At 44.6% G+C, this 16,019-nt stretch overlaps 1 protein-coding gene across 1 annotated transcript in view; it reads left to right on the top strand.

The window, feature by feature from the left end:
- Window positions 1–16,019, top strand: part of LOC147696880 (N-acetylated-alpha-linked acidic dipeptidase 2-like) — a 443,587-nt gene that overhangs the window by 13,035 nt on the left and 414,533 nt on the right. The window lies entirely within an intron of this gene.

Below are 16,019 nucleotides of genomic sequence, written 5' to 3' on the forward strand. Positions count from 1 at the left end.
TGACAGCGAAGATCACACTGCTTCGTTGGCACGGTTTGCTCTCCTGCTCACTTTTGAAAATACACGTGTCTTGAAGCTCCGCTGCAATGTGTCTGTCACTTATGGGGGCCGGCCTTTCACATGCCCCACCCATTCCTTGTACCTGAGCTGGTAGAGTTTGAGGACAGTTGCTCCTCACCAGATGGCTGTAAATCAGTAAGAGTCCCCATAAAACAGAGGCGTTTTAAGGCATGGCAAAAGTGGGCTCTAGCCCAGCGCCCCAGCCTTTCAGTGGGGCCTCCTGATACAGCCAGCTCTGTTCTGCAGAGTCTTGCCCTGATGACCTTGAATAATTCCTCAACAGATTTTTTTCAAACACATTTAATTTTTTTTAATGTGGTTGATGTGTGAGAGTCTATCACATACATTATGCAGAGGAATGCTGTTTTTATGTTTCATATAACATTCATAAAATAGTTTCTTTTAGATCTAAACAGGACCTCACATATGAGAAATAGAAGGGTGTCACAGAGATTTGCAGTAATATTAATGAACTCCTGCTGTATTTCAATAATGAAAACACCCGTCACTGTCCTTGAATAATAAATATAGACACATTTAGAATTGGGACGAATGTGCCTGTGCACTGTCAGTGACCTGGCCAAAAAGGGCATGAAAAGGCCAGAAACCTGAGCTCCCATAATACATTTGGCCCAGGGCCCCCCAAATCCTTAAAATGTCCCTGCAATAAGGGCCGGTGCTGGACTGCAGATGGTGTGGGCTGCAGTGTGGGTTAGACAGTGACCCAGAGTGCCCCCTGCACTCCAGGCAATGACGGACACTATTTCCACTCTCTTCACCTAATTATCAGTGTTCAGATGTGTTAGTCAAATAATAAAATGGAAGTAAAACAAGATTGAAGCACTCAGAATGCATTGGGTTATCACACAAGTCCAGGACTGGAAACAGTGTTGGTGATGATAGGGAGGGAGGTGGTCACCTTACAGACGTTGTTTTAGAGTGCAGTCACTGTCTGTTAAGCTAGCTGGCACCCAGCTGCCTGTCACTGGCCAGCCCGGCGTGCCACAACCTTTAACAAGCTAGATGGGCATGCGCTGCAGGGCCGGACTGGGAACAGAACCCAGCCCTGGCAAACTGCTTGGCCGGACCCCCTTGGACGAGAGGGGCGGTGCGGCCGAGCTGTTTGCTGGGGTCGGTTTCGCCGATTTTGTTACAGGGGGCCGGTATTGCTGACCCCCGGTAACAACAAAAACTGACCCCACAGGGGCTGAAAACCAGCCTCCACCCTGGCGGCCCACAGGAGAAACACCCGGTGCCAGCTATGCCAGTCTGGCCCTGATGTGCTGTGTTTAATCTCTCATATGTTTTAACTGTCAGGATACTGCGTTGATCTTTTCTTATCACCTCAGTCAAACAACTCCAGTTAGCTGACCCCATGCGCCTGCACCAAGACTGCACTACTTAGGCCGTCAGAGAATGTTGAAGGAACGTTAGCTCCTTTTCCACGTGATATTGACAGCTGGGACCTGCAGACAGAAAGTGAGCCTGAAAGGCCCTGACTAGGTCAACGGACAACCACTGTATGTCCAGGACTTTAAGTGGGCTGGGTCTTGCCGGTGCTCAGCACTGACAATTCTAAAAAGTAGCTGCCACAACTGGTCTCTATAAAGCTCTCCATTTTTGCCCTTACCTTCGGCGTGAGAACAAATCCTAACTCTGCAGCAGTGCCAGCCTTCACTGCCTTTGGGTAACTTCAAAGAGACTCGTTATAGTTGTTTACAGTCTCATCATTTCAGAACGGAAGCATTTGCAATATTATATGCAAAAAATCCATAGTTGTTGCTTATGTATCTTTTGCAACTAACATCCATTGACAAAGCCAACAGCCCTGACTTGTTGTAGGTGTAATGTTAATTGTAATATATATCTGAATTCAATGACAGAAACCTAAAAATACCAGTCGGGTGGCACACTATGCTACACACAGATTTTTAGCTTATGCGTTTTAAGCCAAGCCCTTAACTGCATCGGCCACACCCCTTTGAGACCCCCCCCCTAGTTTTTTCATCCCACTCAAAGCCTTGTGTACGTCTTTCTCTTAACTATTGTATTGGTCCTCGAAAATGGGAACATCTGACATCCTGACACAGTTAAAGGATGTCTGGTGGTTAAGACTGCATCCTTTTTCTGTGAAAAATACCAACCAGTTGGCCATGGTTGAGATTCTGGAGGAAAAGAACTAACTTTGACTGCCTTTCTAATTGTTTAGGAGCCTCCAGGTGCCATACGGATAGAGACAAGCTTAGCAGTGGAGTATAGAGACCTAGATGAGGGCTTGACAGAATTCATCTGATACTCCACTGATCCAGGTATTTAGGGCCTTCCTGAACTGCATTTCAGTTTCTATAGATCTCAATTTATTTGGCAATAGATTCCAGGCCTTTGCACCTAACACGGCTGCATATTTCCCTCCCTGCGTTTTAAGTTTGAACCCCGGCGGTTTGCTGAGGAAGATCTAAGTAGGCTTGTTGTAGTATATGGTGTGAATCTTGTTACGAGGAAGTTTCAAGACCAATTGGGCTGCTGCATGCTGCACTACCTGTAGTCTCTTCAGGGTTGATTTGTTGGCACCTGCCAGGAGGCTGTTACAATAGTGTAAGCGCATAAGTATCCGCGCCACCGCCACTCCTCTCCTCGTAGTGAGAGGAATAAGATCAACATATTTTTTCAAGGTTTTAATTAAACCAAAGCAGGTCCTAGCTATTGTAAGTGCATGGGGTTTAAAAGAGAGAGGAGTCGTACAACACTCCTAGATTTTTAGCCACTTCAACAGTGGATGGGCGAGTTACTACATCCTCGGGCCACCAGGCCTTAGGTTGAAATGGATGTTCTTTTCCTATCAGCAGGATTTCTGTCTCGTCTGTATTACATCAGAGGTGGTTGTTTTTCATCCATTTGATGACCTCCGTAAGGCAGAGTTTAACTTTTTCTTCTGCATAGTGGATTGTGCATTGTGAATATCCTTTTCTTGCTATGCTTTGTGTCCCATATTGCACCAAGAAGCTTCTGCATAGGTGTGGTTTAGAAATAAAATTTATACACCTAAATATAAAAATGCTAATTGAAAAGTATCATCTGATATACTTAAAAGATGTGGGTATGAATAGTGTTTTTTAGATTGTTGTTGCCTGTCTAACTGCAATTATGACATTATTGCTTTTTAATTTGGAGTTCTTAAAGTTAAGTTGTAGTGATAACTTTTATTTTTATTTATTTATTTTGAAAGTTTTATATAGCGCGAACAATATCTTTGCAGATATCAGAGCGCTTTACAGAGCAGGGGATACAATCAGGAGAGTGGATAACAGGCCATTAGGTATAGCGTAATTGTAGGTAATAGGCACAGTAAAACAGATTCATCAACAATGCAAGTAGTACAAGTAAGTGTGAGCATAGACAGTCAGGTAAGTCAACAATACAAATAATACAGATAATCACAGGGATCGAACAGCTAATACAGATCGGTGCAGAGACTTTAAAAATCCACGTTAATAGTTCAAGTGTATTTAGCCATGAGGATAGCTTTTACTTCTTTTTTAAAGAGTGTGATGGAGGAGATAAGCCTGGTTTCAGGAGGGAGTGAGTTCCAGATCCTGGGTGCCATTCCTGAGAAGGAGCGTTTATAAGTTTTTTCCTTCCGGAATCTTCTAGGTTTTAGCAGAAGATTGTTTGTGCCTCTAGTGTTTCTAGAGCCGCCAGATATTGTCAGCTTCTGGGTGAGGTATCCGGGTGAGCTCAGGTGTACAGCCTTGTGTGTCATGCAGGCAATTTTCAGATGAATTCTGGCTTCAAAAGGCAGCCAGTTCAGGGATTTCAAGTCAGGGGAGATGTGCAAGTGTTTTTTTTGACCCAGTGATGAGTCTCGCTGCAGCGTTTAGAGAAGCTCTTAGGGGTGTAGTAGTAGTTAGAGGGAGACCACAGAGGGCGATGTTGCCGTATTCTATTTGAGGGATGACTAGTGCTTGTACTGCAGTTTGGAAGTCTTTGGCTGGGAGGAAGGGTTTAAGTTTCCTCAGGGTATTGATTTGGTAGTTCGCTCCCTTAGTTGCTTTGCTGATATGTTGCTGCATGTTGAGATTGGTGTTGAGTGTTATGCCTAAAGATTTTGCTGAGTCCACGATAGTGGGTTGGACATTGAGTGCAGTTAGGTGTTTAAGCCAAAGTTGAGTGGTAGAGATCTTCGCGGGAGGTGAGATCAGTAGGAACTCTGTTTTCAAAGCATTGAGTTTGAGATGATTGTCAGCAAGCCAGGCTTGGGTGCTTCTGATCGTTTAGTTCAGCAGTAAAATGTCTTTGGGGGATTGTAATTCGAGATATAGTTGGGTGTCATCGGCGTACATGTGAAAGAGTACATTGGATGCTTGTAGCAAGGTGGTGAGCGGTTCCATAACTAGGTTGAACAACGTTGGGGATAGGGAGGATCCTTGGGGGACACCTAACGATACAGGTATTGGTGCGGAAATCAGGTTGTTGCTCTTGAATTTCTGCGACCTGTTGTGTAGGAAGGAAGTGAACCACTTGAGAACAGTCCCAGATAGACCCATTCTTGTGTTTAAAAGATTGAGTAAATTCTCATGTTTGACGATGTCAAATGCTGATGAGAGATCAAGAAGGATGAGGAGGCAGGTATCATTTTGATCTAGGAATTGTAGGGCGTCATCAATTATGTGAGTCAAAGCAGTTTCTGTACTGTGTCCTGCTCGGAAGCCTGATTGATGAGGGTTGAGGAGATCAAACTGATCAATGTGTTTAGTCAATTGTAGTTGTGCGCATTTTTCCAGGAGTTTGGCGAGAGTGGGGATATTGGTAATGGGACGGTAATTGTTTAAGTCAGATGGGTCGGCTGTAGGTTTCTTTAGTAAAGGTGTGACTTGTCCAACTTTGAGGGAGTCATGGATGGTTCCTTGTTGTAGTGAGCTGTTGATAATTTTAGTCCAGAGTGGAAGGAGCAAAGGGGTGAAGTCTTTGACAGCTTTAGCAGGGAGGGGGTCCGTGAGGTGGTTGGAAGGTTTCAGTGTGCTGAGCAGTTTGCCAATTTCTTCTTCAGAGTAGATGTCAAAGGATGACCATGAAGCATTGTTTTTTGGTTCAGTGGGTTTACAGAGGGGTTTGGAGTAGAGGCTTGCGTCAATGAGGAGATCACTCTTTATGTTGTCAGTTTTTTGGATAAAGAAAGCAGCGAAGTCTTCACAGGAGGGTGCTTCGCGCATAGGGCTGAGTGGTTGTGGTTGGTCCTTGGATTGTGAACTAATTAGCTCAAACAGTTTTCTCGGACGTTTTTTTGCTTGGTCGAGCTGGAGGCTGAAGAAGTCTGATTTTGAGCGCTTTATTTTCCTGAAGTAGGCGTTTCTTTTTTCCTTCAGTGTTTTTAGGTGCAGTGCAGAGGGAGCTGATCTCCAGGTGCGCTCTGCCATTCGCATGGCTCGTCTATCCTCATTGAGACTCCTGTCGTACCATGGATTGGAGATTTTAGCGGAGACTCTTTTTAGCTGCATGGGTGCAGCCTCATTAATTATTGAGGTCATGGCGTTGAGATGGTGGTCAGTCAAGGATTGGACGTCCGTAGCGCCGGAAGGAGGGAGTAGGAGGTCGCAGCTGTTAGGGGGTAGGGAGTTTGGGTTGAGTTTTTTCAGGTCTCTTTTCCAGACTTTAGGCTTAGAGGATTGCACCGTGTTGAATTTGACCTTTTCGTTGATGAAGAAAGTGACAATATGATGATCTGACCAGTCACAGGGTTGGATAGACTCCAGTTGGATAGCGTCCTCTTTGGAGATGATAAGGTCGAGGATAGAGCCTTTCTCATGGGTCGGGCAGTTGCATAATTGTGTGAGGTCAAGGGCGTCGAGGAAGGGGTTTGCCCTCACTGAAAATATCGAGGCAGATGTATTCACAGGAAGTTGGAGAGGGTAGGGAAGGTGCGGTGACTTTCAGAACAGAAAGGTTGTTCCTGTATATGCATGCAATTCCACCACCTATCTTGCCAGACCTGTCAAGTCTAATGATGTGATAGTTGGGGGGAACCAGAATGTCCATTATAGGTGTAGAAGATTCGGTTAGCCAAGTTTCAGTTAAGATGATCAGGTCAAGGTCCAATGTTAAGATGAGATCAGCGATGGCGGAGGAGTGTCTAGAGGCCGATCTGCAGTTGAGGAGTGTGCATTTGAGACGGGGTGTGTCAAGGGAAGTAGAGGGTTCTAGAGAGAGGGGGACTTTTCTAAGGTTATTTGGGACGGAGCTTCTGTTGTTTAGTGTGGGGGGTCTACAGGGATTTGAGTGTATCGTGGGAATGGAGAGGTGTGTGGCGGTTGTGTTGTTTAGGGGAGCTGGGTCGTAGGAGCGGAGGAGGGTGAGTGTGTCGAGGTCCGAAAGAGTGTTGCGTGGGCGCCGGGGGGGATTGTTGCGATTATGAACGGGGATCACGGTCCAGTGTGGGGGGTGTATAGTGGGAGAACCTTCCGGGCGGGAGGGGGGCAAGATGGGAGGGGGGTGGTGGAGCGTGAGGGTTGACTGGGGTGTGTGAAGAGTAGTTCTTTGATGGTGTGCACGTCTTCTTTGATGGTGTGAATGTCTTCTTTGAGCTGGAGGAGGGTGGACATAATCTTGTCCAGCGTGGGATAGGTATTGGTGTTGGGGGTGGAAATCAAGGGTGAGTGACTGACCTGGGAATGAGCGAGCGGGTGGGGGGGGTGAGTTGGTGTTCGTGCAGGGCTCCGTGGCGTCGGTGCACGGGTTGGTGTTAGAGAGGAGAGAGGGTTTGAGAGGGATGGGTGTGGATGAAGTAGGGAGGAGGTTGGAGGTGCAGATGGGGGCATTGGTGGCAAGCGGAGAGAGCCGGGTGGAGGTTGAGTGTATGTTAGTGGTGATGTGGGAGCAGGTATGATAGTGGGGGGGATATGGGATTGGTGATGGTCCTGTTGTGGGGAGGGCGAGTTAAATTAATCGATGTGGTGTGCACTGCGTGATTAGTTAGAGGGTGGAAGTGAGGACTTAGAATGGGGGGGATAAAGGGTGGGATTTGTCTTTATGCGTGTCGTTCTGGTGCTGAACTAGGTTAGAGGGGTTGTGGGTGGGAGCTGTGATGTCAGGGGAGAGAGGAGTGGGAGTTGTATGAGTGGGGGTCCAGGGGTTGGTGGTGGTGGGGGGTCGGCTGGTGTATGAGGGGGAGAGATTTGTGTCTGTGACTGAGGAGTGTGGGGTGGTTACAGCAGGTGGGATATTGATTAGTGTGCTGGGGGTAGAGGTGAGGTGCGTGTTGTTCTGGTGCTGAGCTAGGTTAGAAGGGTTGTGGGTAGGGGCTGTGAAGGCAGGGGTGACGTTACTGGAGGAGATGTGAGTGGAGGTCCGAGGATTGGAGAGGTGCTCTATGAAAGTGGGGAACAGGTTGTCTAGTAGTTCCAAGTTCCTGTCTGTGGATTGAATTAGGACAATCCCATTATTGTAGATAGTAATGGTGGTTCTGCCTAGGAAAAGTTGGGATGGTGTGATGGAGAGAGTTAGGCCATGGGCGGATTTCCTGGTGGTGGAGACGGTGAGTAAGGTGAGGAACGTTTTTCTCCATTGAGCTCTGCGAGTGGTGTGGAAGATGATATAGATGTTCAGGGATCCATTGACCGGTGAGAAGTAGGTGTCTACAAAGGGGGTTTCAGGGTTGGACCTCAGGAAGTTGTGTTTAAAGCGTTTAGCTGCTTTTTTGGTGAGTGTCGATGGGTAGTTGATTTTATATGTGTGCTTAAGGATGGGCTCCATGTTGGGATGGCGGTATAGGTGGGTATGGGAGGATGATCGATAGTGTTACACATGTGCAGAAAACAATTGCGGACAGTAAGTTAGAAGGAACAAAAGTGACACTAGTGAGTAGCAAACATAACCAAAATATTGAGGTAGCAATTGGTACAATCCAGAGCTAAAAGGTGAAATCGGTGCAGCTTACAAAATGTACAAAAATATACAAAAGTATATGAGGTAGCAATCGGTGCATTCCAGGAATAAAAGTGAAATAGGTGCAGCTTACAAGAGTGTACAGTAAACAAGTGGACAACTTGGAGAAGAGTACTGATGGGGTTAAGCTGGCTAAGGACAGTGACGCTCCTATTGAATACATTTGTGATAGGGATCATTGGGGGTGCTAGGGCTAGATATTTAACCCTTTTTTTAAACATTTTACCAGAAACAACAACCGCAGCAACTGGCATCAATGTCCGTCAAACTCAGTGAGTCGGACGGACATTGACGCCAGTTGTTGCGAAAATCAAGTGAGCAACACGCCTGATAAGACTCGCGCTATTCAGAGAGGAAATTGGTCTGAATCATGGGATGCAACTAAGAACATCGGTTCGGCATACTTATATTGATGTGCAACGTTTTCGTCCTGAAGATGGTCCTGTGGAATATATAAACTGTTAGTGGACCGAAACGTCGATGCCTAACATCTTTTGGCTTATATATGAACCTTTGTGTAAACCCGAAATCTTTACATTATGCTTTGAAAACTTTGTTATGTATGGTATTCTATTTGTCCATACAAAAAGAAAAAGATGTTGTATACTACTTGCAAACAGGTCTAGAATGTCAGTAGTATTAATGTTGCATCTTTGAATTGACCATAATAAATAATGGTACATAATGATAATTCCATGCATTGTTTAATGTGTGTTCACTTGTTGTGACTAACTATAAACTAGAAACTATTGCAGAATAATTCCTTAGGGGACACTTTGTATTTTTTTTACATTCAGTCCCCTTCAAATAATTCAGAGCAGTACAGGGCTCCTCATCTGAGACTGCTGCATCGCAGGGCAATTCTTCTCGCCTTTTTGCTGTCTGCTGGGTTTTTGATTTCAAACCCTCTATCTACAAGGGACCATCCATTCATTAATATGCACTTCGTTAAAAAGGTTCTCTCTTTGTACAACACTCCTTATGTTAATTCCAGAATCCTATACTCTGTGCCAACCAAACTCCTCTGCCACCGAAAATGTAGATTTCCCAGATTGGAGGCAGATCCTTCTCCTTTCTAGATGTGCAAGACTGGAACTCTCTCCCTCTTGAACTATGGTGTAACTCCAACCTTTTGCAAAAACACTTAAAACTGTCCTTTCTCCACGTTAGTAAAGTCTGCACCCCTCCTTTGGAGCTCTCTTAGTACCAGGATGCCCGGTTCGCATATTAAATTCATTTATCCCATTCAATAGAACAATAACACATTTTAAATCATTTAGTGTATTTCTATTTAATACAGATGTAAAATATAGGTACACATTTTATAAGTATTATTAATTTTTAACCATTTTACTCACATCCAAACTAAGTAAGTAGCTTCTTGCAAAGAAGCTTTAACAATGCCATATAATCTGTGATCTCCGAACAAACTGCACATTAAACTAAATGCAGCAGCAGTTCCAAAGTTTAAATCTTTTTCACAAGTATTGTTGGAGCTACACTAGCACTGTATACTGCTCACAACCTTGGTCATGCGTACCTTGGAGAAAATTCATATGGTACACAACTAGGGGAGCTCTTAGATCAACCCCCTCGGGAAAGTGGAACCACCTAAAATAAACAAAGAGTCCTGAAGTGGTAGATGCTTTATCTCGTTCCTTGCAAACTCTGAAACAAAATGTCTTTGCATTTCAAAACCCAGTCCAATTGTATCTGTTTTAGAAAAAAACTTAAAACCTGGATTTTTTCAACTATGTTGCCTAATTAGCTTTAATGACTGTTACAGCTGCAGATGCCAGCGCCACATTTGCACGCTCTATAAATAATATCAATATAATTAGTGGCCAACTGAAATGACTTCCTATGAGGCTAAATCTTATGCAAATTATCGGGGCCTCGCAATTTCCTATTCTGCCAAGGGAACAATGAATCCTAGGATCTGCCCTGTTAACGGATCCTTTGCGTTCACTCCAGCGTCCTGGGAACACCAGCATCAACACGCTCTTGCACAGACAACCATCAAGGCTTGCACCTTTTAGAACAGCCTTGTCCTTCAGTGCTACTTATTATTAAAAATGTCTCCAGATTGCGGGCAAAATGCTGCACTCAAAATGTTAGATCTCTTTGCAGCTTTTGACACTGTTCCCCATGACATCCTTTTCGAACGTCTGTTTAACTGGGGTGCCAGGGGTGCGTGCTCGATTGGCTGACCTCGTTCCTTTTGGAGTAAGAGCAATCAGCCTGGATAAAACCTCATCTCTCCAAGGCCAAACCTCTCAAAGGTGGGGTTACCCAGGACTCCGCGCTTACCCAACATTGTTTAATGTGTACATGTCTCTATTGGCCCCCTTGGTAGAGTCATTCGGTATCACTATAGTTTCTTATGTCGACACCATCAAGCTGGTCCTTTCCTATGAAGGCAACTCAGAAACCTGAAAAGAAACCGTCCCAAATTGTATGAGAGCAGTCTTAGGTTGGCTCAAAGAAAGCCAACTACAATGCAACCCAGATAAAACAGAATGCATGCTGTTAGGGCTTACTCCTAATCTAGGTTCGGATAATGCCTGGCCCAAATATAGACCACCTTGGCATGTACACCTTGACAACTAGAAACCTAGGTGTCATTTTTGATAATTATTTATCCTTTAAAACTCAATCCACTCAGTTGTCAGAAACTGTATGTGGACCCTCCAGTCCCACATGAAATTCCTCTCCCTTTCTTCTATGTGAAGCCCGCATAACCTAGTTTAAGCTCAAAAGACAAACGACTCCTGTGTCCTTCCTTGTTTCTTAAGTTTGGGGTCAAAAGGTGGGGTCTATATAAGTCTATGCTTGACGACATTTCGACCTCGAGCCATTAAGAGACCATCATCAGGACATGGTATTGAGCGTGAAGTATCTTCCTCAGCCAAGTAGCTGCTGGGAATATTCTTCCCCAGTAGGGGTCCTTTCCTAATTAGGGCCCCAAAGAAGAAACTAGGGGACTCCTGGTCTGATGCTTGATTTCTAGTCGCTGCTTTTAGCAAATGTTTTGTTGACTATAGGCTAAATCTCTTAAAGAACGCCCAGAATGAATCAAAGGGATCACGTGGCGCAGCAATTGCATGCTCTGGGCCCATCTGAATTGGTGGATAACATTGTCCTCTATAAGAAAAGTAGAAGTTCTTGGTATGAGAATGAAACTGCAGTGAACCATTGTCTTTTTATATATTGTATTGTCCCAGGTTCCTGATATATTTGGGCTCACCCTTTTTTTTGGTACAATTTATTTCTCTTGTTAACTTTGTTTCCTTCACATCCTTCATTATTTCTGTACCAGGCCATTAACACTGCACTTCATCCATCACAACCTATATCCAGCATCCTCTCTATCCTTGAAAGTCATCCCTAACTCTGTACTCTTTCCCAGGTCCAGACCCTTGCTCCCTCACAGCGACATTCTATCCCCCTTACTGCTTCTCCTTCACCCCCCTCAATTTCTTCTTGATAAATAAGATTACTAGTTCTTTTCTGCGGTGCCTTACTCCTCACTACACTCCTGCTATGTATAGGCATTGTAGTGCTGGAGTCTTGCTTGCCAGAATCTGAGCTTTTGATCTGCAGACCAGAACAGATATTTGCCTTGAATGTTGACTCACTAACAGTTTTCCTTTCTTCTGCTCTGCCTCCTTGTCATACAAGCAAAGACTCATGTCTCAACTTTAGTTTCCCTCTCCAATCTGCTCCTACTGTAGCCTGAGATTATCTGATCGGGACTCCATCATCAACGTACCTTTTTAAGTTGATCTCGCCAACTTTTCTCTCCCAAACTCCCTCCTGTGTTTCTGCCCTTGAAACTGCACTCCTATGTGTCAGCCTCTCCACCACCTCCCATCCTTCCCTGAAGGTTTCTCTGAGTTGTCTCTACATCAGTTCTCTGGTCTTTCGCCAGATCTCAGCTCCTTCAAAGCACCGCTGCTTCTTCATCCTCCTCTAGTTCTTCACGGGTGATATTACCAGTGACGTGTTCTTTTCTGTAGTGTTCGTGTGTAGTTCTGTAGAGCGTAATCACAGAGAATTACCTACAAAATTCCAAGGAATTAGTCAGAATTCATAAAAGAGTGATTATGCATTTAGCTCTATTTCCTTTCCAAGATGAACGCAAGGATGCATTTTGTGCTACGAAATGGTGCTAAATGCAACAGAACATGAATAGCAGCACTTGCACGCGCTAAATGGGCACTTAGGGTAGGATTTGCCCCCAAATTTACTCCGGGCATTTAGTGCTAATTTCTTAGTACAAAATGCACCCTCAAGTCCAAAATGGATGCGAGGATGCAGTATGCGCTAAGAAAATACCCTAAATGCAACAGAACATGAACAGCAGCATGAGCAGCCGCCAGCACTCAATAAATGTGCTCCCACTGTAAGTTTTGTTTCCTCCAAACTACTCTTAATAATCTGAGCTGGTGTACTTGCATTATTATTGGTAATTCCGCGTCACATGGAAATGCAGAATTATCGAAGTTACTCTGATTATGACGGTTTAATTAAAATGATTCCAAAACTGTTTGTGACCTGCAGATCACATCAGATGTCAGCGGTGAGGCTTGACTTACTGAGACATCTTGGCCATCTGCCTCTTCCCTTTTGAACTCTGTGTCCTGTGCTATGAGCAGAAGCTACGGTCTGCCCACTGATCGACCTAGTCCAGTGCCCCTCTGTTCCAAGATTCTGACCTCCTGCACCTCTGCTTAGCCATGCTCCCCAGCATCGGCCTGCTTTTATTTATTTTTAGCTTTGTTTCCCTCATGCCCTGTGTATTTCTAACCTAGTCTGAGATGTTGCACACCCTCTGTTTCATGCCCTCTCCTGAATCCTCTCCTTCCCCTTTCTCCGAGGCATTTCTGCTTTGCCTCGGAGAAAGACGGTGGTGATTTACGGAGCTGCTCTGCTCATCCCCCCTCCCTCCGCAGCTCTCCTTCGTCCCGGCTCCCCCCCCCCCTCCGCAGCTCTCCTTCGTCCCGGTACCTCCCCCCCTCCGCAGCTCTCCTTCGTCCCGGTACCTCCCCCCCCCCTCCCTCCGCAGCTCTCCTTCGTCCCAGTCCCGCTCCCCCCTCCCCCTCCCCCAGCAAATCCAACAGACCCTCTCACTAGCCCACCTCTGTATCTGACTCCAGAGGCAAAGCAAGCTCAGATGTACCCTTCTTCGTCCCGGTCCCTCTCCCACCCCCTCCCTCCGCCCGCAGCTCTCCTTCGTCCCGGTCCCCCGCCCCCCCCCCTCCCCCCCTCCGCCCGCAGCTCGAGCGTCGTTCTTTTCCTCGTCCTTGTCTTGTTTTCGATGGCAGCCGAGTCACACAGCTCCATCCCAGCTGCCAGTAAAACACCTTTGTCACGCTGGGGAGTTTAGGACAACTCTTCAAAGCACCTCGTTCCCAGTCCTGAAAGATGAGGCTGAAGTTAGCTTCTTATTCGGCCAGCTTCTTATTCGCAGGCTGAAGTTAGCTTCTTATTCGGCCAGCTTCTTATTCGCAGGCTGAAGTTAGCATCTTATTCAGCCAACATCTTATTCAGCCACCATTTTATTTGCAGGCAACATTTTATATAAAATGCAATCATAAATGATTCAATGAACTCCATTTTATGGGACTCTACATTTCCATACAGTGAATATGTTGTTTTTGAAATACAAAACATATCACTATTATGTCTATTAGGATTAAGTCTGACACTAGCAACCTTTTGACAAAAATGGGACAACTTTGCCACCATCACAAGTTAAGCAAGAGAGCACTCCTTTGCAGAACCTGTTTGTAAGTTTTCTGAGCTGATGATAATTTATGGCAGCATATGGGTTGCCTTGAACTCAAAGCATCCCCAAGCAGTTATATTCTAATAAGTAATCATACATTTCCTATAATAAATTCACATTGGATCACAATCATTTTAAAAACAATCCACCCTCCTACAAGCTCCATAAGGACTTACACTGAGCCAAGCAAAGTTACCACCTGTGCCCACTGTGCCACCTTCAAGCCAATGCATTCATATGGAGTTATTGATGAATAATTAACCTACATTTCTCCCATCAAGATCAACTTGGCTCATCAATGTTCATATTCATTCTAACACAGGAAGCTCCCGCATACACCACCCATATGTAAATTGCCTGAGCCAAGCAAAATTTGTCACAACAGGTGGCACCAAACTGGTTGCCCTCACCTCAATGCATCCCTATATAGTTGCATGCAAATAGGTAATTGTGGTTCTCTTATAGGAAAAACACATTGGCTCACACATATGTATTTTGTTTTTCAAACATACCACATCCCCATTCAATCTCCATCAGGATTTAGCCTGAGTCATGCCACGGTTCCACTTGTGCCCAGTGTGCCACTTTCAAGCCAATGCGTTCCTATGGAGTGAGAAACGAATAAGTAACCATCCTTTCTACCATGAAGATCAACTTGGTTCACTAATTTTCATATTCATCCTACTAAAGGAAGGTCTCCTCTATACTTCTGATATGTAAATTGCCTGAGCCAAGCTAAATTTCTCACAACAGGTGGCACCAAACTGGTTGCCCTCACCTCAATGCATTCCTATATATAGTTGCATGCAAATAGGTAATTGTGGTTCTCTTATAGGAAAAACACATTGGCTCACACATATGTATTTTGTTTTTCAAGCATTCCACATCCCCCTACAAGCTCCATCAGGATTTAGCCTGAGCCAAGCAACGGTCCCACTTGTGCCCACTGTGCCACGTTCAAGTCAATGCATTCCTATGGAGTTATAAACGAATAAGTAACCATCATTTCTCACATGAAGATCAACTTGGCTCACTAATATTCATGTTGATTCTAATAAAGGAAGGTCTCCTCTATACTTCTGATATGTAAATTGCCTGAGCCAAGCTAAATTTCTCTCAGCAAGTGGCACCAAACTGGTTGCCCTCACCTCAATGCATTCCTATATAGTTGCATGCAAATAGGTAATTGTGGTTCTATTATAGAAAAACACATTGTCTCACACATATGTATTTTGTTTTTCAAACATACCACATCCCCCTACAAGCTCCATCAGGATTTAGCCTGAGCCAAGCAACGGTCCCACTTGTGCCCACTGTGCCACATTCAAGCCAATGCGTTCCTATGGAGTTATAAACGAATAAGTAACCATTATTTCTCACATGAAGATCAACTCGGCTCATGAATATTCATGTTGATTCTAATAAAGAAAGGTCTCCTCTATACTTCTGATATGTAAATTGCCTGAGCCAAGCTAAATATCTCACAACAGGTGGCACCAAACTGGTTGCCCTCACCTCAATGCATTCCTATATAGTTGCATGCAAATAGGTAATTGTGGTTCTATTATAGAAAAACACATTGTCTCACACATATGTATTTTGTTTTTCAAACATACCACATCCCCCTACAAGCTCCATCAGGATTTAGCCTGAGCCAAGCAACGGTCCCACTTGTGCCCACTGTGCCACATTCAAGCCAATGCGTTCCTATGGAGTTATAAACGAATAAGTAACCATTATTTCTCACATGAAGATCAACTCGGCTCATGAATATTCATGTTGATTCTAATAAAGAAAGGTCTACTCTATACTTCTGATATGTAAATTGCCTGAGCCAAGCTAAATATCTCACAACAGGTGGCACCAAACTGGTTGCCCTCACCTCAATGCATTCCTATATAGTTGCATGCAAATAGGTAATTGTGGTTCTATTATAGAAAAACACATTGGCTCACACATATGTATTTTGTTTTTCAAACATACCACATCCCTCTACAAGCTCCATCAGGATTTAGCCTGAGCCAAGCAACGGTTCCACTTGTGCCCACTGTGCCACCTTCAAGCCAATGCGTTCCTTTGGAGTTATAAACGAATAAGTAACCATCATTTCTCACATGAAGATCAACTTGGCTCATGAATATTCATGTTGATTCTAATAAAGAAAGGTCTCCTCTATACTTCTGATATGTAAATTGCCTGAGCCGAGCTAAATTTCTCTCAACAGGTGGCA

The sequence above is a fragment of the Lissotriton vulgaris genome, chromosome 8 (assembly GCF_964263255.1).
Source record: "Lissotriton vulgaris chromosome 8, aLisVul1.2, whole genome shotgun sequence".
In the NCBI taxonomy this organism is placed as follows: Eukaryota; Metazoa; Chordata; class Amphibia; order Caudata; family Salamandridae; genus Lissotriton; species Lissotriton vulgaris.